The sequence below is a fragment of the Zootoca vivipara genome, chromosome 3, assembly GCF_965207765.1.
Source record: "Zootoca vivipara chromosome 3, rZooViv2.hap1.1, whole genome shotgun sequence".
NCBI classification, from domain to species: Eukaryota; Metazoa; Chordata; class Lepidosauria; order Squamata; family Lacertidae; genus Zootoca; species Zootoca vivipara.
Genome location: NC_142586.1, coordinates 96745816 through 96771342, shown reverse-complemented (window position 1 = coordinate 96771342; position 25527 = coordinate 96745816). Strand labels below are relative to the sequence as shown.

The window sequence follows — 25527 nt, the reverse complement described above, 5'->3', positions numbered from 1 at the left end:
TATGCACTTCTATCATGCGACTTCTTACATGCTTATGTTATGTATTTTGGTGTTTTTATCTTGTGAGCCACAGGGGCAACCCATGCTGTTTCACCACCTGAAGCAAAACAAGAATTGCCACATCCTATGTGCCACACTGCAATTTCGTCACCACTGCGCCCCGCTTCTCACTGAACTCTGCAAGAGCCAACGCATTCCTCTTCCAAGTGTTTCCAATCGATGGCAATGTCCTCAAGTAGGAAACAGTAGATTGGAGAAATCAACACCCAACAAAAGTAGTGCATCTAGTGTCATGTCAGTGATTAATTTGCAGGCCAAAAGCAGGCTCAAGCAATTAAATGAATTATCTGCTGAGAATGATTTGCTGAAATCTAGAGCTTAAGCTAATTTCCCAGTGAAGTGTTTCCATAATGCTGCGAGGCTCTCTCTCGACATTCCACTGAGCTCTTTTTGAAGATTTTATATGCAATATACACCCTATTCATACTTACAGCAGCTGGTTAACATATGAGGATTTACTACATATTTTATGTCTGCCATTTTTCCATTAATAAATGCATTGTGGGTGAAGGTTTAAGGATGCCAGTTTGAAGATATTTAAATAGCTCCAAATGTTCTAAATTGATGCTGAGTCTGTTAATAAGGAATAATGAAGGGTAGTGGGAAATATTTTGTCCTTGTGCATTAGCTCTGCTATGTAAAACATTGTAAAAGTGGAGTGGGGAAAAGGGCTGGGATAATATTTAACAACGGGGAATTGAATATCTGCAGATCTCTGACTGATAAGCAACATTTGAGCCAAGGAAATATTTGAGAATATTCCAAGAAGAAAATATTAATCTTGGGGTTGTTGGTTTTCCTTTGCTCTCCCCCCACCCCAACCCAACATTTACAAGACATTTTTTTCATCCTGGTATATATTTATGTGGACCTGATCCAGTTAGACCCTTATGTGCTCCATTGAGCATGTGCAGCTGTCACAGCACAGAGCTGTCTGCTTGTGGAAGGGTTACCATGGGAGAAGGTAGAACCACTAGCAGAAAATACCTGTGCACAGACCAGCACGTGCAAGTTCAGGAGAGGAAGGTGCGAAGGGCAACTGTGTTGTGCCATATACATCTGAGAATCAAACAGTATACAAGGGCCCTATTCACACCACACATCAGTGTATAGTAACAGCTAATCAAACGCTTAACAATCTTCCTGTTTTGCAGTCTCAGGCAGGCAGCAAAATGGGAGTTCTTGTTAAGTATATTAATTTACTTCACTGAAATTGTAAATGCTTGTATCCATTACTATGTCTTTAAATTTGATTGGTTGGTAACTTGATTCTAGAGGGTTCTCTAGTAGTTCTTGTGTGATTGGCTAACGTTGGTCACATGGGTGGTATCCCTTGAAAGAGAGACCCCGTTTTTATGTGAAGCAAGATGACTGTGTTTTTTACTCCACTGTGACCACTGCTGAGTTAAATAAGGCGTTGGAATGTGTCTTCTCAGCTTGAAAGAAAGAGAGCAAAGTTGCTGGAGAAGGTAAAAGTGGGAATCTCTCATAGAAGCTCAAAGCATGGCCTAACTGAGATACAGAAGGCTGAGGGCTGAGTTCTGAGAAGAGAACAGTTGTTTGGAAGTTAGAAGAAGAGACTGTAAGCCCATGCTAGATAGGCCTTTGGCCTGATCCAGAAGGGCTTTTCTTATGTTGCTGTGCTTTTGAAACTGGTGTTTGCTAAACCGAGCTGCCATCAGTGAAAATAATGGGTATTGTATGGCTAGGTTAGGTAGTGAAAGGGACTCCCTTGGAAGGTTGTGTGGAATCTCCTGCATTGGTGGCTTTTAAACAGAGGTTGGCTGGCTATCTGTCATGGATGCTTTAGTTGAGATTCCTGCATTGCAGGAGGTAGGACTAGATGACCCTGGTGTACCTCACAACTCTACCATTCTATGATTGATTCTATGATTCTCAGATCTACCTTTCCAAGTGGAACAAAAAGGTAAAATGTGTGTTGCTTAGCCTGAATTATTGCTGGCATCAAAGTAGGTGAGAAATGTTACACTGTGGTGCCCATTTAGACATTGTTACTCTACAGCTTCTCCAAGCAGACACACATTACAGTGGTACCTCGGGTTACAGATGCTTGAGGTTACAGACTCCGCTAACCCAGAAATAGTACCTCAGGTTAAGAACTTTGCTTCAGGATGAGAACAGAAATGGCGTGGTCACAGGGCAGCGGCAGCGGGAGGCCCCATTAGCTAAAGTGGTACCTCAGGTTAAGAACAGTTTCAGGTTAAGAACGGACCTCCAGAATGAATTAAGTTTTTAACCCAAGGTATCATTGTATTCAATTGTTGGGCAATGTTAGATGAAATCAGAGGTCACCCCAACACTGACCTTGGAAGAGCCCTACATGTATCCTGCCAAATATAACTGAATGAATTGGGCCTTTTGCATGCAATATCACATTGCCTGGGAAAGGTGGTGAGACTCAATGGGAGCATAAATCTTTGCTTCCTAATCTGTTGGCTGTGCTTCAGAATCTGTGCAATGACTTTTGACTGGCACTGTAGCTTTGCTGAGAGTTAAAGAGATGACCTACTGCATGACCTGCTAGCTCTCTGAGGTCATCCCCCCCCCTACTTCTACAAAAAATAAAAAAATGAGAGGGAGAAAAGATAAAGAGACAGGGAGGCTGACTGCTTACAAAGTGTTCTGGCACAAAAGACAAATTAGGGTGGCTGGGGGTGCAGCTCAGCCTTCGCAAAGTATCAGAAATGAAGATAAGCGAGAGACTGAAAGGGGTTTTTAATAGAAACCTAGATACAGGTTCCCAGCTCCTCTTAAAATAGAGTTCCCGACAGACCTCTGCAGATGTTTCTTTGGGGCCTCACTTCCATTGCTAAAAAGCCTCTGGCTGTTGGAGGGTCGCTGAGCCTCCTTCCCTGGTCAAAAGGGTTCGCACCAAAAGCCTCTTTCAACCGGCCAATCAGAGGACTTAGGGTGTGTGGTCGAAGCCTCCATAAAAGCAGGCTGTACCCAGGCCCCACCTCTTTCTCCCACATTGTCATTGTATTTCCCACCCTCCTGCCTTGTTTCTGTGTGAGCCTGCCCTAAGGTGAGCAGGCCAGCCTGCGAACCCTACTATGGAAAGCTTGGTTGCTGTATTCAGGGCCAGCGAGGAAATTTCCCTGCAGAAATTGGCCAGTCTGCAGGTTTTTGCCTACCTCACAGCTTTGAGTGAATAATGCATCAAGGTACACCATTGGACATTGAGTACCCCAATAAAGGGGTCGTAGAATCATAGAATTGTAGAGTTGGAAAGAACCACAAGGGTCATCTTCTCCGACCCCCTGCAATGGAGGAATCTTTCACCCAACCTGGGGCTCAAAACCATGACCCTGCGATTAAGAGGCTCATGCTCTACCAACTGAGCTATTCCCAGTAAGGGTTCACTTTATCTGGAAGTCCACAAAGGGACGGTGGGTCATAGCAACCTTCCAAGTTAGACCCATCCCACTTGATATATGTCATGGAGCGACTCTCTACTCATGGTCAACCCACCTTACTGATCAACCAGCAGGCAGGCTGCTTGATACCAGATGCATAACCAATGCCTTTGCCAAAACCAGCTTGCATCTGTAATAAAGTTGTGACCAGTCTCAACCCAATTCTGATGTCTTGTGTCTCATTCATACCTTGGGCTGGCCACATGGCGAGCTGTGCGCTTTCCACGCCTGGGCACACAATGAATGCCCCTGTTTCTCGTGGCGTTTCATAACTAAAGTCTTTGCATGCTATTGCATGGCGATTCAGGATGTGAGACTGATGTGAATTAAAGCCTCTTATTTCCCATTGTTTAAGGATGTGACCAAAATACTTGACATCTGGTCTTTTTTATGAGCATCTGGTGTTTTGTCTAGACAGATATTGAAATTATGATTCCTTTGCTTGTACACAGAATTTCAAAAAAGGCTACCTTAATCAAGTTGCAATTGGTTGTTTCCCCTTGAAGCCCATGTGCAAGGGCAAGAAATGCAAGTAGTGGTTGGTTTTAAGTCCCTTCTATAAGACTGTTTATTTTATTTATTTTTTAAATGAATATTGGGATGGGGGAAGATTAACAAAGAAACCCCACACAAATATGTGTCTGAAAGAAAACTATCCCAATATTTTATACAGTGCTATGCACTGATATGATCTGTGTTGAAATACACCCTGCTCTCCAGACATGGCTTTTGAAGAAGCTTGGAGGGGTGCATAATTTATTGCGTTAAGAACCAATTTTGGGTGCCTCCACCACTGGAAATGCAGAAAGTGCTTTCCACAATGGAAAGAGCCATCCTGGTAGTGGCCCCTCAACTGTGAACTGTGGAATGTCTCCCAAGAGAGGCTTACCTGATGTTACAGAGAGGCAAATCTGTCAATTTAATTATCTTTAGTTTCTCCATTCTCCACATTTCCCCCATCAGTTTGCAATCTGCTTTCTTTGTAAGTCCTTGGGAGTATTCAACAGTATTTTAGTGCAAATTTCTTCTAACAGACCCATTTGAGTATGCAATTTTGCCTAATGTGGACATCTCTGCAAAGCAGTTTTGCCTTATGTAATGCATTGGTTATTTTCACTAGCATACTTATTTGCTTATTTGTAAAAGTGTTTAAATACCTCCTTCCCCCCAAAAATGAGTACAGTTTATGGAAACATTTTTTTTATTATTTTTAAAGAGTGCATATATAAACATGCATTTATCTACACTCATATGCATCTTATACACATTGCTTAGCTAGACAACTTGCATAGAGAATCGTGACCCTTTGAAATTCACATTTCTCTGAATTTCTCAGTGCAGCTCTGCAACCAAGTAATGTGTACAAAAATGTATATACCTAGGGTAAAATGTGCATTAAAATGCACGTAATTAGTGAAAATAACATACAAAATGTATCATATGAGGGGAAATTGTTTTGTAAAAAATGGGTACGTTAAGCAAAATCGCATGCAAACAAACAATTCACTTGATTAAGCTGATGGATTTTTTATGAGGGCTTAAAAATAATAATCACAAAGTAATGTGGAGGACTGAACTCAAGATTGGGGGGGGGGAGAGAGAAACATGGAGAAACCAGAACAGACAGTCACCCATCCCAAGGGTTACTATTATGCCATTTGTCTTGGAGAATGGGGATTTCATTTGTTGTTCTACCTCAAGCAGCAAAATGCTTCACCTGGCTCTGGCTCTGCCTCTCTTCCCAGCAGCCACCTCTTTTCAGTAGGCAGTGGGAGTGAGGACTTGGAAGAGAGCCCCCGATTATGAACATAACACTCCTAAAGACCAGTGTTTGGGATGACAAAGTGACCAAAGTCACTGGCAACCACATGTGAGAGGTGAGGAAACAAAGGACACCTTGGCTTTACACCCCCATCTTTTATTTCAGGCTACGGGAAAGTTTTGGGGAGAGGGCACAGGTTAGCTGCAGGACCTTGATGAGAACTATACCATCAACGTGGGTGGGGTCAAAACTAGGTCAAGCAAAATTGAGAGGGTGGGATCTTCTTCATAGATCATTAGAGACAGAAATCCATTTTCAAGCCTGACACAGGAAGCAAGTCAAAAGAAGATATTTGGCCCCCGTTTTCATGGGGGGAGGCATACAGCAAAGGCAACCCAAATATAAAACGAGGAGGGAGGATGAACAGCTGCCTGGAATATTTTTGTATCCAACCATGGTTTGATTAAGTAGCCATTTGTAACACTTGACCAAAACCCCACTGCATTGCTCTCCTGCATTTATTTTTCTTAGCCGGCTCCCAAATTATCACAATCCATCTTTTCACAGTTTGGCTAGCCTTTGGCCGGAAAGCTTCCTGCGCCTGACAAATTATTCATATCCTTTATATAAAGAAAGTCTAGGATGGAGGCCTATATATAAAGATTAGATTAGCACTACTTCTGAGAATATAAGGATAATGCCATACCATTTGTATGAACTCACCCCATTCCGGCATTTACAGTGCAAGGAAACATAGGCATGTCTGCTCAGAAGTAAGTACATTTTAGTCCAGTGGCACTTACTCCCACAACCTCAGTTTCTGTTTTAGAGTTCAATTTTGAGGGCAAGTTCAGATGTCCCACAGAAGCAAGGAATGGAAGAAGCTTGTACTTTGTCTTTCAGCACTGGAGTTGTGTCTATTTTTTCCTCTATAGCAGGGAAGGGGACTAGGCATGACGGGAGTTGGAGTCCAGTAACATCTGGAGGGCCACAGATTCCTTGTCCCTTCTCTTCAGAGCAGATACATGCACTTCCACTTCTGATGTCATGAAGGGAGAGCAAAAAGTTAAACAAGAAATGTGCATCGCTCACACTTTATCTCCCCTTTTCTGCTTCCGTGCAATATCTAAAGCCACCTTGAGTATTCCACCAGGAGCTCATCTTCATCTTCCTCTTCATCTTCTACTCTCTGTCTCAGATCTCCCCACCTCTATGTGTTCTGCGACTGCCAATAGATAGCATCAACCCAAATACAGAACATTGCTCTGATGCTAAACACATTTATTTGGAACAAAATAAAATAATCCTTCCAGTAGCACCTTAGAGACCAACTAAGTTTGTCATAGGTATGAGCTTTCGTGTGCATGCACACTTCTTCAGATACGATGCACACGAAAGCTCATACCTATGACAAACTTAGTTGGTCTCTAAGGTGCTACCGGAAGGATTATTTTTTATTTTATTTTTTTGACGACGTCTGACCAACACGGCTACCTACCTGTAACATTTATTTGGGAGTAAGTACCATTGCCTTGCAGAAAAGGAGGATATATATTTGCACATTGAAAGTAACAAAAGCAGCACCTGTAACAATATATAGTCCTGATCTGCCATTCCCTGGCTATAATTGGAACCTAACTAGGCTTCTTCCGATGGAATGATTCCTTTACACTCAGGGGATACTCTCATAGTGGTCGTGGAGGAATCAACTTTTGCAGGTTGGTTCTCCCCCCTGCAACACCTCAAGTTCTGGGGGGGTTGGTGAACCTCCTGGGGCAGCATGAGAGATAGCAAAGAGGGAAGGGGGGGGAATCAGCAACAATTGCCTCCTTATTTCTGCTAACTGGATCCTCCACAGAATCTTAGTCCGGTCCATGAACAAAAGGACCCCTTTTGCTCACAGACAACTATTTTGGATCCAAGCTAACACAACTGTCTGTTCAGATCATCTTCACACACAAAAAAGGGTGTATCTGAAGGTGGGATCTTTGCATCCTCCAAATTCAACAGTGTGCTTTGGCAAGTAGTGGTGTGGGGTTTTTTGCCTACAGCTCTGTAGTTCGCGCATCACTTCAAGGAGGTAATATTTCAAGGCCTTCATTATGGCAAACAAGGCCCCTTTCTTACACAAGCCACTGAGTCCATCCTCAGACTTTATTTTCAAGGTCTTTTCCTTGGACCCCTTTTTCTCAGGGAATCAATACACCCAGCCCAGGCCATGCTCCTTAAAGTAACACTATCGCAAAGTATGGGCTATTTCATTTAATAAGATGTTATTAATTTTAGAAGCAATGCCAGAGTCAATCTCCCTGCCAAGCAGACAGGCTTGTTTTTATACCACAGTAATGAATAGCACCTTCAGCCTTGACTTTTAGAGACTCTAATAATGTTGAGTTGGCATCACTCTCGTGTTTTAAGGTCTTTTATTTCCGCACCTGAAAAGGACCGATAGATTTTATCAAGGCATAGTGTACATTCCAGCAGAATGGACAATTTCTTTATTGTGAGAAGGGTATATATATATATATATATATATATATATATATATATATATATATTCTCATATTCTCTCCACACACTTCCTACATATGAACCAAAAACAATATCTAAATACAGCTGTATTGTGTTGCTTCCACAATTATTTAAACACAGGAGCCTAGCCAAGGAATATACAAATGATTCATAAAAATATGACCATATGTGCACCACATGGTCCATTTCAAACATGGAGGGGCACCATTCCCCCACCCTTTATGATCAGTCCACCTCTTTAACAGCCCAGTTCAAAGAAATGCTTAAGATGGCTACACCATGGTTGTAAGGAGTGCAGATAGCACAATTGCTCAGAATGAATGAATGAATAATAATAATAATAATAATAATAATAATATCCAGTTACCGTATGTAGTTCCCTGAATGTGGGCCCTTTCCATTAGCTTGTTTTAACATGGCATGATAAAAACTCCAGATACACAATATTTCCTCACAAATTGTTGTTGTTTAGTCATTTAGTCGTGTCCGACTCTTCGTGACCCCATGGACCATAGCACTCCAGGCACTCCTGTCTTGCACTGCCTCCCGCAGTTTGGTAAAACTCATGTTCATAGCTTCGAGAACACTGTCCAACCATCTCATCCTCTGTCGTCCCCTTCTCCTAGTGCCCTCAATCTTTCCCAACATCAGGGTCTTTTCCAAGGATTCTTCTCTTCTCATGAGGTGGCCAAAGTATTGGAGCCTTAGCTTCACGATCTGTCCTTCCAATGAGTACTCAGGGCTGATTTCCTTCAGAACGGATAGGTTTGATCTTCTTGCAGTCCATGGGACTCTCAAGAGTCTCCTCCAGCACCATAATTCAAAAGCATCAATTCTTCGGCGATCAGCCTTCTCCTCACAAATACAAGGGAGCAAATACATTCAGCAAATACTTTCCTAAAAGGGTTAATCCCTCTGATCTTTGTGTACTGTATTCCCATCATTCTTCAGAATGGGGTACCCAAAACAATCAAGGGGATGGAGTGACTTCCCTGTGAGGAGAGGCTGAAGCTTTTGGAAGTTGTCAGTTTAGAGAAAAGATTTGCAAGAGGTGACTATGTAGATGTTTGTATAATTGTGTATGGCATGGAGAAAGCGGACAGAGAACTGGTGGACATCCAACGAAGCCAAATGTTGGAAGATTCTGGACAGGTTGAAAAAAGGACTTTTTCATGCAGCACGTAGTCAAAAATCAGTTGCAGCTTTTTCCTGTTCAACTTGGTGAGATTTCTAAACTAAAGGGTGGGGGAGTCTAATCACTGTAGATGTTTCAATGGTCAAGGGATGGAACACCACAGTGCTGTAACTTTATTTGCATTCCTCATGGCTCCCAGAAGCAAAATAAATTATGCAAAATAAGCATGCCATTTTGTCTGAACAGCTGAGGGCTGGATATAGTGCAGTGATTTCGTCTGAGCTAAAAGCAGGTCAGGAAGTCCTTGTCTGAATGTTGCATCTGCTATGAACTGACTGGGTGGCCATAGAAAAGCCACACCCCACTGGTGCTTCCATTCTTATTGGCCATTTGAGGATAATAATACTAGTCTACCTTACAGGATTGTTCAAAAGATTGTCACAAAGAATGTACGTGGAGTATTTAAGTGTTACATAAATGGCACATGGGACCCAGGTGGTGCTGTGGGTTAAAAAACTGAGCCTAGGGCTTGCTGATCAGAAGGTCGGCGGTTCGAATCCCTGTGACGGGGTGAGCTCCCGTTGCTTGGTCCCAGCTTCTGCCAACCTAGCAGTTCGAAAGCACGTCAAAATGCAAGTAGATAAATAGGAACCACTACAGCGGGAAGGTAAACGGCGTTTCCATGTGCTGCTCTGGTTTGCCAGAAGCGGCTTTGTCATGCTGGCCACATGACCTGGAAGCTATACGCCGGCTCCCTCGGCCAATAATGTGATGAGCGCGCAACCCCAGAGTCGGTCACGACTGGACCTAATGGTCAGGGGTCCCTTTACCTTTACCTTTATTGTTATAATAGTGATTTACGTCAGTTGCAGTTTGGCCACACCAAAGAAGAGGGTAGGGGAGCATCTAAATTTGATCACCACCTGGGCTTGTTCCCATCACAATAAACCATAGGTTATGGCTTAACCATAGTTTATTGTGATATCCAAATGCAACCATTTACTCAATCCCTCCTTAAAGCTGTCTTAGTATCCAACAAACCAGAAAGCAACATTAGGGATGGAGATGAGGGGAAATTGCATGTAGTTACTACAGGATCGTTTTCTTTCTTTCTCTTTTTCCTAAGCAAGTGCCATTAAGATTAAAATCTGGCTTGGCCATTTTATATTTCCTTTCCTTGATGCGCAGGTCCAAATAAAACTCTAGCTGACCTTTGATCAATAGCAGTGGTGGAAACAAGGTCTAGGTTTTGCCTTTTGTGCAAAAGAAGGGTGGGATTTATAGAACTGAAGTTTTACGCAAAAAATAAAATAAAAAAGGTGAACATTTATCAGGCATTTCCAAGCATAACTCATCAGGAAGAAAGGGATAGGGTCTTATAAACTTTAAAATAGTACCAGACAGGGAACCTGGAATTTGATATTACAGGCTTATTAGAACACAAGAGCCTAGAGAGCAACACTAGCGGCAGTGGGCTAGGGAGGAATTCAGGACTATTGAGAAGTCCTTAAGAGTATTGTGGGACAACTTGGGTGGGGCAACAGGGCACCTTCCGTGGGGTGCAACTGAGAGTAAAAAGCCCAGGAAGGCCCACTCTCTTATCACACTTATTTGTTTATTTTATAACTAGTGCCATTCAGCCCGTTTAATAAACGGGCGCTAGAACATTCGGCCTTTTTCGGTGGCAGCGGCGCGTGGGGGGCTTTTACTCCTTGTCTAATTGATTGTTCCTCCCCCCTCCCTTTGATCCTTAATTTATCCCTAATTTTCTCCCCCCGTTCCCAAACCCCAAGCCAAAGTCCCCCCTTTTTTACCTTTACAGCCCGGGCTCGGCTGGGGGGTGCAGGGGGTATTTCTTCCTTTACCCCCTCTGAAGCTTGTGTTTGGAGTGCGGATCCCTCCCCACCCTGTTTTTGCGCACTTTTTGCACCTGCCGTTTGGTTTCTAATTTTTCTCCGTCAATAGCGCTGCTGCTGCCAGGGCCCAGTGGCCGAATTCTGGCTCCTGGATGGCCCAGGCGGCTGCTCCAGGGTGTACGCCCAGTTTTTCTGGGGGTGAGGGTGGCTCCCGCTACTTTTGTTGGCCTCCGCGGCTGTTTTTCAGTCACCTGCTGTGTCCGGGAGGGAGCTTTACCGTCCGGGGGGCTTGTGCCCGCCCCGGCGCTTTCTGAGGGTCCCGCGGTTGGCGCTGAGCATTCGGTGGCCTCCCCGTGCCTTTCCTGGCCGTTCCAGCCCAGCGGGGGTCTCCCGGTTGCTTGCGCTGTTTGGGCCTCAGTTTTGGGCCTGTTAGTGAGGAGAAGCCGGGGTCTCGATTTTTTGGTCGTCCCGGCTTCCTCCTCAGGCCCTTGGGCACGTTGAGAGAGGGCCTGCCCTGCTTAGGGGCCTTGCTGCCTGCTCCTGCCTTCCACCTGGTGGCCTCTGTTTTAACTGCTTATTGAGCCAGTGCATGGCAGAGGGGTGTGTGTGTGTGTGTGTGTGTGTGTGTGTGTGCAGTCTCTGCATCCAATCCCTGTGTCCCTGGGGCACATGCTCAGTAGCGCGGAAAACGGGACACAGGGAATCTGGACGCAGAGACACAGGGACTTTATTATATAGGATGTCACCATAAACAGCCTCACAGTATGGGGCACAACCAGGAATGTAGTGACAAATTCAGAAGTGCAGGGTCCCTTCAGCTGCAGAGCCAAAGTTATACAACCTTCAGAGATTATACAATAATAAGAATTAAGGATGCATTGCAAATGATCAATGCAGATCTCTATATGTGTCTTTTAGCTAGATGTACTACTTTCTGTGCACATACAAGGGCAAATGATTTGGACTACTCCAATATCTTATTTATTTATTTATTTATTTATTTATTTATTGCATTTCTATCTCACCTTTTTTTCTCCATGAAGTTCAAGGCATCTGAAGGCAGCCCTGATAGGGAAGCTTTTAATGTTTAATAGATTATTGTATTTTAATACTTCTGTTGGAAGCCGGCCAGAGTGACTGGGGAAACCCAGCCAGATGGGCGGGGTATAAATATATTATTATTATTAATATTATTATTATTATTATTATTATTATTATTATTATTATTATTACTTACACGGTTCTCCTCCTCCCCATCAAATCCCCGCAACAACCTTGTGAGGTAGGTTAGGCTGAGAGGCAGTGACTGGTCCAAGATCACCCAGTTGAGTTTCATGGCTGAGCAGAGGTTTGAACCCTGATCTTCCACATCCTAGGGTTGCCATATTTCAAAAACTAAAAACCAGGACATCCCGAAAGTTATTGAGCTTTTAACAAAAATGCCCCCCCCAAACCCATGATCTTTCGATTGATCCAGGACAAAGTGCCATCTTTCAGAAATTCCACCTGGACTTCAATTCCACCTTTGAAATCCCAGTAATGTCTGTGGAAATCCAGACATATGGCAGCCCTATATATCCTTGGCCAATACTGTACTCTAAATAGCCACAGCATCCTTAGTAACTCCCTCAAATTCTGAATGTCCTTTCCTTCAAAAGCCAGTTCTGTAGATGGTCCTTAAGAATCATTTGAAAGAAATCCTGCTTAATAGGATCTTTAAGGGCTTGAGTGTTCGTTTTGCATCTTGGTTCCCTTCCTTGAAGGAAGGAAAATGGTCACTTTGAAGAATTTCATCTGAATATTCTCAACCATTTATGTCCCGTCCCCCAGTGGTGCAAAGGACAGATCTACACCATTTTAACTACTTTTTTTTATATGGTGGAGGGCATTGGGAGTCTGTTCTGTTCCTAGAAAAACAGCTAGTTATGGCAATGAGTTCTAAATCAAAACTTTATACACCTTGAACTTTCTCTCCAGTGTATCTGAACTAGAAACATATGCCAGAGCAAACCTGCCTTGCATCATCAGACAGGAAATGGCACATACTGAAAAGCAGACAATGTGCAGTGGACATGCCACATACGTCGCCCTTATCGTGCAAAGTACATATTCACTTTGGCCGAGCTGTCAGATATTCTGAAGCCAATGGAAAAGGCGCAGGAGATAAGACTTACATTTCATTGTTCACCCTGCAGAGTCCAATGCTGCCCACTCAGAGGTATGGCTCGTTATCAGAACCATTTGTGTTGAAATCAGTCGGCTTCCAGTAAGGGTTGCTGGTTCCACTACCTGCGGAGACTTCCTAACACTTAACAGTGGAAAATACGGCATCCAAAGTAATGCTGATTCACTTATCTAGTTTCAGCTGGGTGCTGGATTTGTTCAGCTGGATACCAGACAGTGAAATCAGCAACAGGAATTAAAATAATGCCATAAATTATGAAGCCACGAACAGTAGCGGCTAACAGATTGAGGCTGAATCCTGACAAGACACAAGTACTGTTTGTGGGGGACAGGAGGCGGGCAGGTGTGGAGGACTCCCTGGTCCTGAATAGGGTAACTGTGCCCCTGAAGGACTAGGTGCGCAGCCTGGGAGTCATTCTGGACTCACAGCTGTCCATGGAGGCGCAGGTTAATTCTGTGTCCAGGGCAGCTGTTTATCAGCTCCACCTGGTACGCAGGCTGAGACCCTACCTGCCTGCACACTGTCTCGCCACAGTGGTGCATGCTCTAGTTATCTCCCGCTTGGATTACTGCAATGCGCTCTACGTGGGGCTACCTTTGAAGGTGACCCAGAAACTACAATTAATCCAGAATGCAGCAGCTAGACTGGTGACTGGGAGCGGCCGCCGAGACCACATAACACCGGTCTTGAAAGATCTACATTGGCTCCCAGTACGTTTCCGAGCACAGTTCAAAGTGTTGGTGCTGACCTTTAAAGCCCTAAATGGCCTCGGTCCAGTATACCTGAAGGAGCGTCTCCACCCCCATCGTTCTGCCCGGACACTGAGGTCCAGTACCGAGGGCCTTCTGGCGGTTCCCTCGTTGCGAGAAGCCAAGTTACAAGGAACCAGGCAGAGGGCCTTCTCGGTGGTGGCGCCTGCCCTGTGGAACGCCCTCCCATCAGATGTCAAAGAGAAAAACAGCTACCAGATTTTTAGAAGACATCTGAAGGCAGCTCTGTTTAGGGAAGCTTTTAATGTTTAATAGATTATTTTATTTCATTTTTCTGTTGGAAGCCGCCCAGAGTGGCTGGGGAAACCCAGCCAGATGGGCGGGGTATAAATAATAAATTATTATTATATTATTATAGTAATGGATTAACATGTCACAGCAGAGAAGACCCACTGAGATAAGTGGACACGACTAACTTAAATCACAGATTTCAATGGGTCTCCTTTGAGTACTACCTAATTTGAATACAACCCAATGTACCGTACATCATATCCATGTAGTGCTTAGAGCTTGCAACAATTCTTGATTAACTATTTTATGACCAATCTACGATAGACATAAGGGAAACATCTGGGATGGTGGGGTGGGGTGGGGTGGGGGTTACTAAATCCTGGCACTCGTGATACAGTGTACTGCTGTGATTTGTGGCTAGACTTCCCAGCAGAATTGGAGCAACCCCTGCAGTTGATACCGACGCTCCACCAATTTATGCACTTTGTTATTTGACAAGATTTATATGCCACTTGACAGAAGGGGGAGGGAAATAATAAAATAAAATGCAAAATGAAACATTAAAATTCTCAATTAAAAAAACCCAGTTAAAAACAGCTATTTAAAAGCATTAAAAATTATGAACATCAACACTAGCTAAGAAGAGATAAAACACAGATAACCTTTGGGGGTCTGGATGGGTTTGCCTAAATGAAAAATGTTTTAAGCAGACGCTGACAAGAAAAGAGCAGAAGTGCCTGCTGTAATGATCTCTAGCAGACAAGCAAGCTTCAATAAGAAATCATTGACACTCCGGCAGTTTTATGTAAGTCTATTTACAAAAAGGCACATCTAGAGTCCGACTTCTCACCTGCTCGCATTTACGTTAGTTGGTCAGTCTGAAGTTTCGCTCCTCCCACAACAGGAAGGATGCCAGACTCCCGCCTTTCCTTTCTTGCCCTTCCGTTGCCTTCTGGTTTTATCTAAACACCTGGATCAAGGACTGAGAGGCTGGCCTCCCCCCTTCTCCTCACCCTCACTCAACCCAGACTCAAACCACTGCTTATCTGCTGATTGCCTGGCAATGCTTTGGCTGCCTTCCAACTCTTCCTCTCCTTGAGAGCTAAGAGAGTCTTCTCTAAAAAGGAGGTCAAACTGATCTTTCTCAATTCTGACAGGCAGTTCTCATCTGCAGAGTCAGTCCCTAGTTCAATCTCTGAGTCAAACTCATCCCCTGAGCTCGGGGGGAGGGGGGCACATTCCTGACATCTGCCTGTCTGGTGTCCTTAGGTTTTACTGAAGTGCGGTTGCTACTATCACATGCCATTGCCACAGGTGGAGTGGACATATACCTGGGGTCAGGCAGGTAAAACTGGTCCAGGGCTGTTGAGGGCTTTTTGTACTAACCGAAACAACTTGAATTTGGCCCAGTAGCAAATGTGGACAACCAGTGAGATCTCTGATCAGAAATGTGAGGCCCTTTCAGCAAATGTGCGGCAGCATTTTGATCTAACAGAAGCCCCGCATAGAGTGCATTGCAGTCATCTAATCTTGAAGTCACTAACGCTTGAACTACGGCTGTCACTGTACTCCCAGCCACTGAGGCAACTTGAGCTTCCCATGGCAAAGGTGGATCCAGGAGCACCCTCAAATTATTAGGGGAAAGATCTGTGCATAAATGAATCTACTGTTGAAAATAAAGTACAGGGTATAAAAATTAAGTCAAAACTTCATACAAAAATTAGAAGATACTTGCACCCAAATGCTGAAGAATTGTCTTGAGAATTTTTTCTTTTTAATGCAAATTGCTGCAGAAATATGGAGTTTAAGACTGCGGGGGAATGGGAAGCCGAGAAGACCAAAAATGTGTCCCTCCCTATTGGGGAAATATGATAAGGCATATTCTGCTTTTTATTTTCCGCCCAGAAATAATTGTTCATATCAACTTTGTTTTGGAAATAGGCTTGATGTTTGTGCGTTTCCATGCACTTTTAATTTATATTTCTGTGATGTGATGTAAGGACAAACAGATGCAAAGATAATTATTTGGGGCAGAACCCCACCCCCACCCTTTTTTTTTTTAAAGAGAGGAAACTAAGGCCGTTTGCCTGTGTAATGCATGTTTATTATTGAAACCCAGATGCACATCAATTGCAAGGTTTCAGCAACTGGGTAACATCAACCTCTCAGGTGTTCCATGTCGGCATGTCAGAATCGCGGACCCTGCAAAATGACCCGTGAAATGCATGCGATCCTTCCAAAGGTTAAAATGGGACTGTCCTCCATCTCCATTCTGGGTGTGTCATGGTGGCTGCACTCAAGCTTGCATCTCAAAGCAACCGGCGCCCTTTGATGCAGCAACAGGGCACAGCAGCCTCACTTCAGCATCACTTTAGTGCTGTGATTGTCCCTGAAAGATCATCCGTCTTCATGAGCCCTTCCTGACACATTTGCAAATAAGGTCAAACAATTCGTCCAGAGGTGAACTTGTGAGTATAAGCACGCTGTAAATATTTGAGTAGGAGTTTTATGGTGTTTGAGAACCACACACACACACACACAAACCCCCTTCCTTCCAAATCAGGACTTCAGGGTTGAAAAACAAATTAGAAACTTGCACATTAGTTTAGCCTTTGGTGGGCATTCATCATCATTACGAAATGGGTCTGTTTATTTTGACAGAGCCTGTACGGAAAGTTAGACATGCACAAAACCCTGGTGTGCAGTTTGTTATGTCAGCTCGCTATTTGAAATAGTCCTCCTGATCTAGCTGTCAGCTACATGGTCCATGAAACTTATCCAACTGAATTACATTCAGCCTAGACCCGCTGAAATTAAGTTAGTAGTCTACTCATTTCAACAGGTCTACTCTGAGTATGTCTGAATGTGTTGGATACACCCCGTGCTGATTTTGGCAATAATTTTGTCTGTTAATTGAATAAACTTCAGTGCGGTGAGAGTTTCACGACACGCAAGTGTGTGCAAAGTCATAGTCAACGTCAGAGCAGCAGATCATAAAATGATGGTTATTGGTCCATCATTGGACCGTGGTTGGTTTTCTGGTGGGCCTTGAAGCTATGATGAACCCAGAATGGAAATGTTGGAAGTCTTTTCCAGAGCAATAAGAAATAAGATAAATTAAATTAAATTCTTAGTAATGTCTTGATAGACAGGCTTAGTAACAAGAATACTCACAATCCCAATGAATACTTCCCCAATCTTTTTATCCTGTACTCTCAGTAGAATTATACGGGAGTCTTGAAGGAATACAGGCCCCCATCTGCACTATACATTTAAAGAACTATGATAGCACTTTGAACAGTCACAACTTCCCCAAAGAATCCCCGGGGCTGGGAATTGTTAAGGGTGCTGAGAGTTGTTAGGAGAGATCTACAATTCTCGAGAGTGATTTAGCTGTCAATCCCTCTTCCCAGGGAATTCTGGGAATTGCAGCTATAAATTTTTCATCACATACACATTTATGCAGATTTATTTATTTCACTGTCAAGTAATTGACTTAAACCCAAAAGTCAAATCCCACTTTCAAACAACTCTGGGAACAATTCGGCCAAAGCCTTTCGCTTTGGATTTGCTATTTCCCATGTCATGTTGGTTTCAATGGGAAAGTTCAAGTGTAAGCTTTCACATCCCTACCCTGTAGAAGCATTTTATCTGCTGGTGTTACGTTATTCCTTTTTTTTATTCTTCTTCTTCTCATTCTTCTTCTTGAAACAAATGGGGAGGCAATGGTTGCAAAAAACAGTTTAAGAATAGTAAGGGAACCCCACATAAAATAAAAGTGATTATGCTAAGATCAAACCCTTTAGAGCAATTAGTAGACCTCTAAAGACTTCCTTAACTTTCTGCTGTTTTCCCCCACCTTCCTTCCACTTCATAAACTGTGCAGCATTTTTTCTTTTCTTTTAGAAGTTTCACGATCATAAATTTAAAGCTGTGGGATCTCCCATTTTCATTCTTCTGTGGCGGCACTCTTGGAACCATGTATCATGAGACTGTCATGAGACTGGTGATGTATGACCTGTGAGTATGGCACCAGCCAGGAAGAACAGGTCAAAAAGAGTTTTAATTTAATGTTTTGCAGCTATAGATGGGATAGATATACATACATAGATATGCAGATCATGATTCATGAATGGAAGAGAGGGAATATTAAGGGGAACGAAACATCAGGAGCTATTGACAGAGTTGTTTCAACTGACACACAATTAAAAAAAAACCCCTTCTAGTAGCACCTTAGAGACCAACTAAGTTTGTCATTGGTATGAGCTTTCGTGTGCATGCACACTTCTTCAGATACACAATAAGTTTTGGTGTGATGCCAACCTGGAAATAGCAAGTCCAGATAGCAATAATAATGAAATCTGGCCCAAAAACAACACCTAGTTTGCTCTTCTTCTAATGTTCTCCACCGGCTTTCTGTCACCCTACATCCCTGATTCTGGAGGTATCAGTCAAAGATGCTGACCTCATTGTGACCTCACTTGCTGGCCTCCAATATATGCTGTTCGTTGCCACCACTGCCCTTCAACTTGCAAAAGGGGGGATAAGGGGAGACAGGCTTCAATCAGGTCTGCCCACCACCCATTTAGCCCGGCCGACCCTGCATGCTGCAGCCAAGTCAGCCAGGAGCGTCACCCACCCTGTCCCCTCCCCTTAGTTGCCTTATGCCTAACCCAGGGGTCCCCAAACTTACCCAGCTTCGGGCTGGTGTCTGCTGCGCGGATCGCGCGGTGGGCCAGAGGATGGGGAAGCGCATGTGAGCGTGCGCCCATACGTTATTTCTGGTGCACTTCAAGGTCGGAGGAGCAGCAGAAATAGCTTGTGTGCATGCACACAGACCCCCTCCAACCCGTAAGTGCACCAGAAATGGTGCTTGCGCATGCACGCAAGCTATTTCCAATGCACATCTGACCCGGAAGTGGGCAGCCGCACCGCTAAGAGCGGGCGGCAGCAGCAGGCGGCGGGGGGCATCACGGGCCAGATAAAAGAGGCCTTCAGGCCGTATCCAGCCCATGGGCCATAGTCTGGGGACCCCTGGCCTAACCATTTCCTTTTCAGCTAGGAGGGCTTTACTGTGGTCTATGGACAGTTGCCATATTCAGGGCCAGGAAGGAATTTCCCCTGCACTTCAGGTTTCACTTTCCCCATAGACACAACTTTGGTGGTTTAGGCCTTGGGCGGAATCCTGTAGTCTTTCATCCAATCAGGGCACGGTGAAGTGGTAACTCACCCAACCCTTTTTCTCTGCACCTGCGATAACAGGGTACCCTGTTAGAGGGGTCTGGAGGGAAGTCTCTATCCCAAGAGTCAGTTGCTTAGTGTTAGCAGGCCATAGAGCTTCCCTCGGCATTCAGGGGCCATCCATATGAACCAGAGTTTTGCGATGGATCCATCCCCAAATAGACCCTGTCATGCCTCAGTCCCCGTGGTGATGGAGGAGCTGAGAGCGATATAAGCCCAATGCCTAAACCAAGGCTTCCTACACCTGAAATCAACAAAGTTGTAGCCAATTTGAGTCCCAGACAGTTGTCATGTCCAATTATTTCCCACACACCTTTTAGATTAGGCACGCCGGTGGGGGGCTCTGTGGCTGGGCACACAGATGCTGCTTGCTGCTGCCACCACCCTTCATCTTGCAAAAGGGGGGAATAACGATATTGACCTACCTTAAAGGGTTGTTGTAAGCACTGCAGCAAGGTAATCTGCAAGAAGTTATTTGAGCACTTGCAAGTGCTTTTGGAAGCTTAAGTGTGATTAAATATTATGCCTTGTATCATAGCAACTTCATCTCTCCTAAAAACTATTGCCCATCTCTATTTCATTTATCACATTCTACACACATCTTAATGTATCTTCCAAAAAATACCTACAAGATTATTTCCATTTTCAAATCTGTCTATGGGCACAAAAGGTTGGTGACTAGGGCTGCCATATGTCCTGATTTTCCCGGACATTACTGGAATTTCAAAGGCAGAATTGATGTCCGGAGGGAATTTCCAAAAGATTTTGTCCTGGATCTTGGGCAAGTCAATCGAAAAATCAGCGGTTGTTTTTGGCATTTTTGGGGGGAAATAACTCAACAAACCTGGGGTTTGTCAAAGAAAACCTCGACAATTTTGAGGTGTTCCTTTAAAAAAGCTCAATAATTTCAGTGGTTTCCTACCTAAAAAAAAGAAAGAAAAGCTCAACAACTTTCAGGGTGTCCTGGTTTTTATACTATTGGTGACCCTTAACCCCAGACACTAAAGCATCTCAGTTCCAAGAATTATCTTGTGAATGAGAAATCAGTCAGTTGCACAATGTCTTTCCCCATGAATGCTGGTGAAAACGCTTGCCTCCTCCTCACCCCTACACACTGGTTCATCATGCGTCACATCTTCCACTGCATAATTTTTTCTGGTTTCATATTTTCCAGATCAAATGCAATTGCTCTTCTTGATTCAGGCAGCTCTCTTCCCTTTGAAGTTTTGCACATTTGGCAAAGGTCAGGGCCCTCTCCCCTCTCCTTCCTCCTTTGGCTTCTGTATTCAGTCAAGGAACTCGGGGGTTTGTCCATGCCTGGCACAATGAATCAAGCTTCCCTCTCCCCGTCTCCCTGCTTGCAATTGCTGCTTTTCATGCTGCTCCTTGGTCTTTCATTCATTCATCTTCCCTGACACACCAAAGAAATTGGGCGGCAAGAGAGATTATTTGTATTTGAAACTAAATTGATTGCACATTATGTTTGGGCACAATCTGGCAATCCGAAGCAACACTGATACATCACAAACATTTCCAGCTCCACCGCATGTATTCATCAGGGCAAAAATCAACTTGTCTCCACATCCTACTGCTTGTCAGCAAGGGCCCCATTACAGTCTTTACAATGGTTTTGCCTTCTAGAATACAGGGTCTAAATATCATCCCTTGGTTTCTGGAAGGAACTTGATGTCCTGCAGATGTTATTGAACTACAATTCCCATCAACACCTGCCTGCATGGCCAGTTATCAGGGATGATGGGAGTTTCAGTCCAAGAATATCTGGAGTGTCAATGGTTCCCCATCCTATATAATCATAGTTTTGGTGACTCGGAAATGTAGGAAGTTGTCCTATACTGAGTCAGACTATTGGTTCCTCTAGCTCAGTATTGTCTACACCAGGATTTCCCAAACGTGGGTCTCCTGCTGTTTTTGGGCTACAACTCCCATTAGCCCTATCTAGCAGGACCAGTGGTCAGGGATGGTGAGAACTGTATTCCAAAAACAGCTGGAGACCCAAGATTGAGAAGCCCTGGTCACTGATCAGCAGTGGCTCTCCAAGGTTTCAGGCAGGGTTCCCTACCTGGAGAAGTTGGGGGTTGAACATGGGACCTTCTGCATTCAAAGCAGATGCTCTACACCTGAGCTGTGGTCCTTGCCCTAAACCAGGAGTGGGGGAACTCATGGCATTCCAGAGGCAGTCAAATACAACATTCCTTGTTTTCCTAGAGTGGACATGCAAGTGGATGTTTGGTCCAGCCAGTCGAAACTTCCTGTTCCTCCTGGGCTGGAGCATCCTTCCTTTGCATGTGATTGAAGGTGGGCATGACCTAACCTGTCCAGGTAACAAAATGTCGAGTTATGCAGCACACCTCTCTCTTTTTCACTTCCTTTGTCATTTGACCAGCTTTTAGCTAGGACTGCTCTGCTAGCTCTCAGCTAGAAGAAGCACTGGGATTATCCCCCCATATGGGGTAGATCCACATGTACATATTTGTAACTAAGTCTGCCTTCAGGGATCTAACTGTGAACTGATGTAAGTAAATTTCTTTTATTGACAGGTTGGTCTGCTATAGTCAGAACAACAACAAAAAATCCTTCCAGCAGCACCTAAAAGACTAATTAAGTTTGTCATTGGTATGAGTTTTCATGTGCATGGGAACTTACAAGGAATGTACAATTCAATCAGAAGACAGATTGAATTGTATAATAGTGAGAGGCTTACACAAGCCTGCAATCAGCTATCTGCTGTGCATGTAAAAGAGGAATGTAAACTCTGCTAAGTAAAGGAACTTGCTAGCGCAAGTTAAGAAGGATATTAATAAACAATATATCCTCTCCTGCCACCCTGAACATTCCCACAGGTAGTAGTTGGAGTCCACTAACATCTGAAAAACCACAGGTTCCCCATCCCTTTCCTATAGAGAAGCTGCAGGAGTTAAGAAGTATAAGACACCCCCACCAGAGTGGTTCCACTCATTCTTAGCAAGGTGGCCCCAAAAATAGTGAAGGGCAATCACACGTTATCTGATTACAGTCTTCCGTGTAAGTTGCTGCAAGGTACCAACTTATTTCTCTTTCTGCTCTCTTTCTGCAGCTCTCCTTCAAAATTCACACTTGTCCACATTTAATGGTGCAGTTCTCCAACCCCAAAGTGAAGGGAAGTAGTAGAAATGTGCTTTAAATGTACAGGATGGGTGTAACTAGAAGAGGGAAGGAGGGAGAGAGACAATATGAAAGGATGACTAAGGCTGTTCCCTTGTATCTTGGTACCTTGAAGTGGAAAATCCAAATTAATTCAGACAGAATCTACCAGGAAATTCTCCGGCACGGATGCTGGCAAAATGAATTCAAACTTCTGGCAGCACAAAAGCTATTCATCAATTTGTTGGCTCTTGATGAGCAACATGAAATCATCCAGCTATGTTATATTGCTTCTAGTGATTCATTTCTACAGGTCAAGAGGCAGTTTTATGGAAACATGATGGCAAGTGAAACATATCACACATCTGTGTTCAGCCATCATTTAACAAAAGGGTGGGGAACCTTTTCAAGTTCCAAGGCTGACCCTGCCAGGGGTGGGTGTGGTCAAAACAAAAGCCAGGAGGTGGCAAATCCCATCTATAAAAGAATGGGAGCAGGCAATTTGGCATAGGATTCTACTGTATAATAATATATACAAATGAGAATGAACTTTAGGCAAGTGCAAAACTCATTAAAATCTTGGTAAACATGTAGCGCTTATTGGCACAATAAAGCAGAATAAAAATAAAAAATCCACAAATACTGGGCAAGTTGTCTGAGAGTAAAATCCCATGCTATAGAATCATTAAATAGAAGAAGAAGAAGAAGAAGAAGAAGAAGAAGAAGAAGAAGAAGAAGAAGAAGAAGAAGAAGAAGAAGAAGAAGAAGAAGAAGAAAACACCATACACAGTGCTTTATTCAGGGGGTACTCAAGGGTTTGATGTTTTGTTTTTTATATATATATTCTGTTGGGAGCTGCCCAGAGTGGCTGGGGAAACCCAGCCAGATGGGTGGAGTATAAATTATTATTATCATTATTATCATCTTCATCATCATTATTACCGGCACCTCTCTTTTTTTGTTAAAAAGTGTGGCACTTACTGTAACAGCTTCATGGTGAGTACCAGCACCTATTTTTCAGGGGCGGGGGAAAACACTGACCATATGAATAACATTTCCTCTAGTACTGTCTAGAAGAGGGGTAACCAGCCCTGCAAAAGCTGTTGTACTCCATGTCCCATCATCCCTGACCATTGGCCATCCTGTCTGGGGCTGATGGGAGTTGTGGTCCAACAACATCTGGAGGGCATTGCAGAACAGCTACCACGCTTCTTTTCTCTTTGGCTCTTTATTCATTTATCAAGATTGTTTTCCTGTTAACAGCGAGTTGTTTTAAACTGGGCTTAATGTTGTGTTCTAATGCTGTAGCCCAGCCTGGGTCCTTGGGGTGAAGGTTGGGTAATTAATAGTAGCAGAAGTAATGGCTCGCACATGCTGCAAATGCTTGTGAATGTTAATTTATTGTCAAAAACTAAAAGAAAACAAGCATAGGTGGTGCAAAACTAGCTGAGATGAGCTGTCCATGTGCCGGGCCACCCCACAATTTCAGACACACGCATGCACCATACACACATGCAACAGAAGCGTATGTGCATACACACACCAATACACACACACACTTACGGACAACTCCATTATAGACCTGTAAGATCCCTTGGATCCACTAGATAATTTTTTACACTGAGCTCTACATGATATCACAGAGGGGATGACCCGAAAAAGGCATCTCCCACCATTGTCCCTGCATTGTGGGATCCACTTCATTCTGCCATATGTGAAGCATCAGCCATCAGTTGCTTCATGTGTCTTGAAAAGACATATCTTTTCACCCCAAATTTCCCTGACCTGTAAGACTGGCGCCTGTTATTATATCGGAATTCCTGTTTTCTATCTGTTTGCAGAGCACTGCTTTACTGGTTTTCATGTTACATCTCTGTTTTTATGATCCTGTTTTATAGTTTCTGTGTTGCATTTCTATATACCATTTAGAGATGCTTGAATATTCAGTGGTTTAGAAACACTTTTAAACAAAGAAGTAAATAAAATACATGCGCGCACACACACACACATACACACCAGTCCAAGGACTTCTTCCACCCATAAATTTTAATAGCTACTTTTACAGTGCAGATTCATGATGGAACTTGTACAACGCAGAGAAATGAGTACTCATTACAACCATTCTATCCCTGGGAAATGAGCAACTCAGAAAAGTGTATCCTGTGGCCACTCTCATTTTCCAATTTTGACATTTCTGCAGGGGGCAGGCGAGATTGAACTGGGAAAGCAAATGCAAACCATTAACCGTCAGCCCTTTAGATAAAATCCCAAAGTTGGCAATTTGGGGGTTGAAATTGTAGACTAAGAGCATGTTTCTCATTTCAGCAAGCTGGAATAAATGGCTATTTTTCAAAGAGGCAGTTCAGAGGGGGGCGGAGAATATAACTGCACCTTTTGAACTTTCAGCAAATACAGCTAGACTTTGGAAAGCTGAGTGGATAAAGATTTTTTTGCCCACAATGTTTCTGATAAGACTGTTTCTCGCTATGATCATAAAAAAAAAATGATAGTGTGAAGTAAAGCCATGATGAATTCCCTTTGCAAAAAATATTTGTAAGAAATCCAGTTGGTCTGCATGGATTCCCATAACAAAGTTCACTTCTAGGACCCTGACTTGCTTAATTACTGCAGACCTCGAACCTGCAAATTGGTCAAGTCCAAAGCCTGGCTACACATTTGACATGTTCTGCAAGGTTTGTTCATCACAAACGTCTGCATTCTCAAAAGTGAGCAGTGGCAAACTTGTGGAGGCAAGACAGAGTGCCAAAAGAAGTTAAGTCCAAAATACGATATCATTGGCACTTCCTGACTGTTGCTATTTTGGAGTGAGATTTAGTCACAAATCGGCACATTCAAGCTGCACAGTGAATGTTGATTCGGAGCTCCCCCGCCCTGCCTAAAGCATGTTTTGGTTTTGGTTTGCAGTACGGAAAGTGACAGGGAATTGTACTGGAAAGTGTGAGATGACGTTTCTTTGGTGCAATGTCATTTAAACTCCTTCAAAACAAATCAAATGTTCAATCAACAGGTCACCTGGAGGCAACTACAACTTCACCCTTGAGTGCCCTATAATGCATTTGTAGTTCCCTGGACCTCCAGTGCCAAACTCTCCCTGGCGTGAAATGCATAATTACATCTAACGTGTAAGGTTTTTAACATGCTAATTGCATCAACTTG

The 25527-nt window shown here is 43.6% G+C and overlaps 1 long non-coding RNA gene across 1 annotated transcript in view; it reads left to right on the top strand.

The window, feature by feature from the left end:
- The window catches only part of LOC148686360 (uncharacterized), a 31405-nt gene extending 27756 nt beyond the window's left edge, over positions 1-3649 (top strand). Inside the window, exon 4 of the long non-coding RNA XR_015949144.1 lies at positions 74-3649. This is a non-coding gene — a long non-coding RNA (uncharacterized LOC148686360). The remainder of the gene's footprint in view (positions 1-73) is intronic.
- The last annotated feature ends 21878 nt before the right edge of the window (positions 3650-25527 follow it).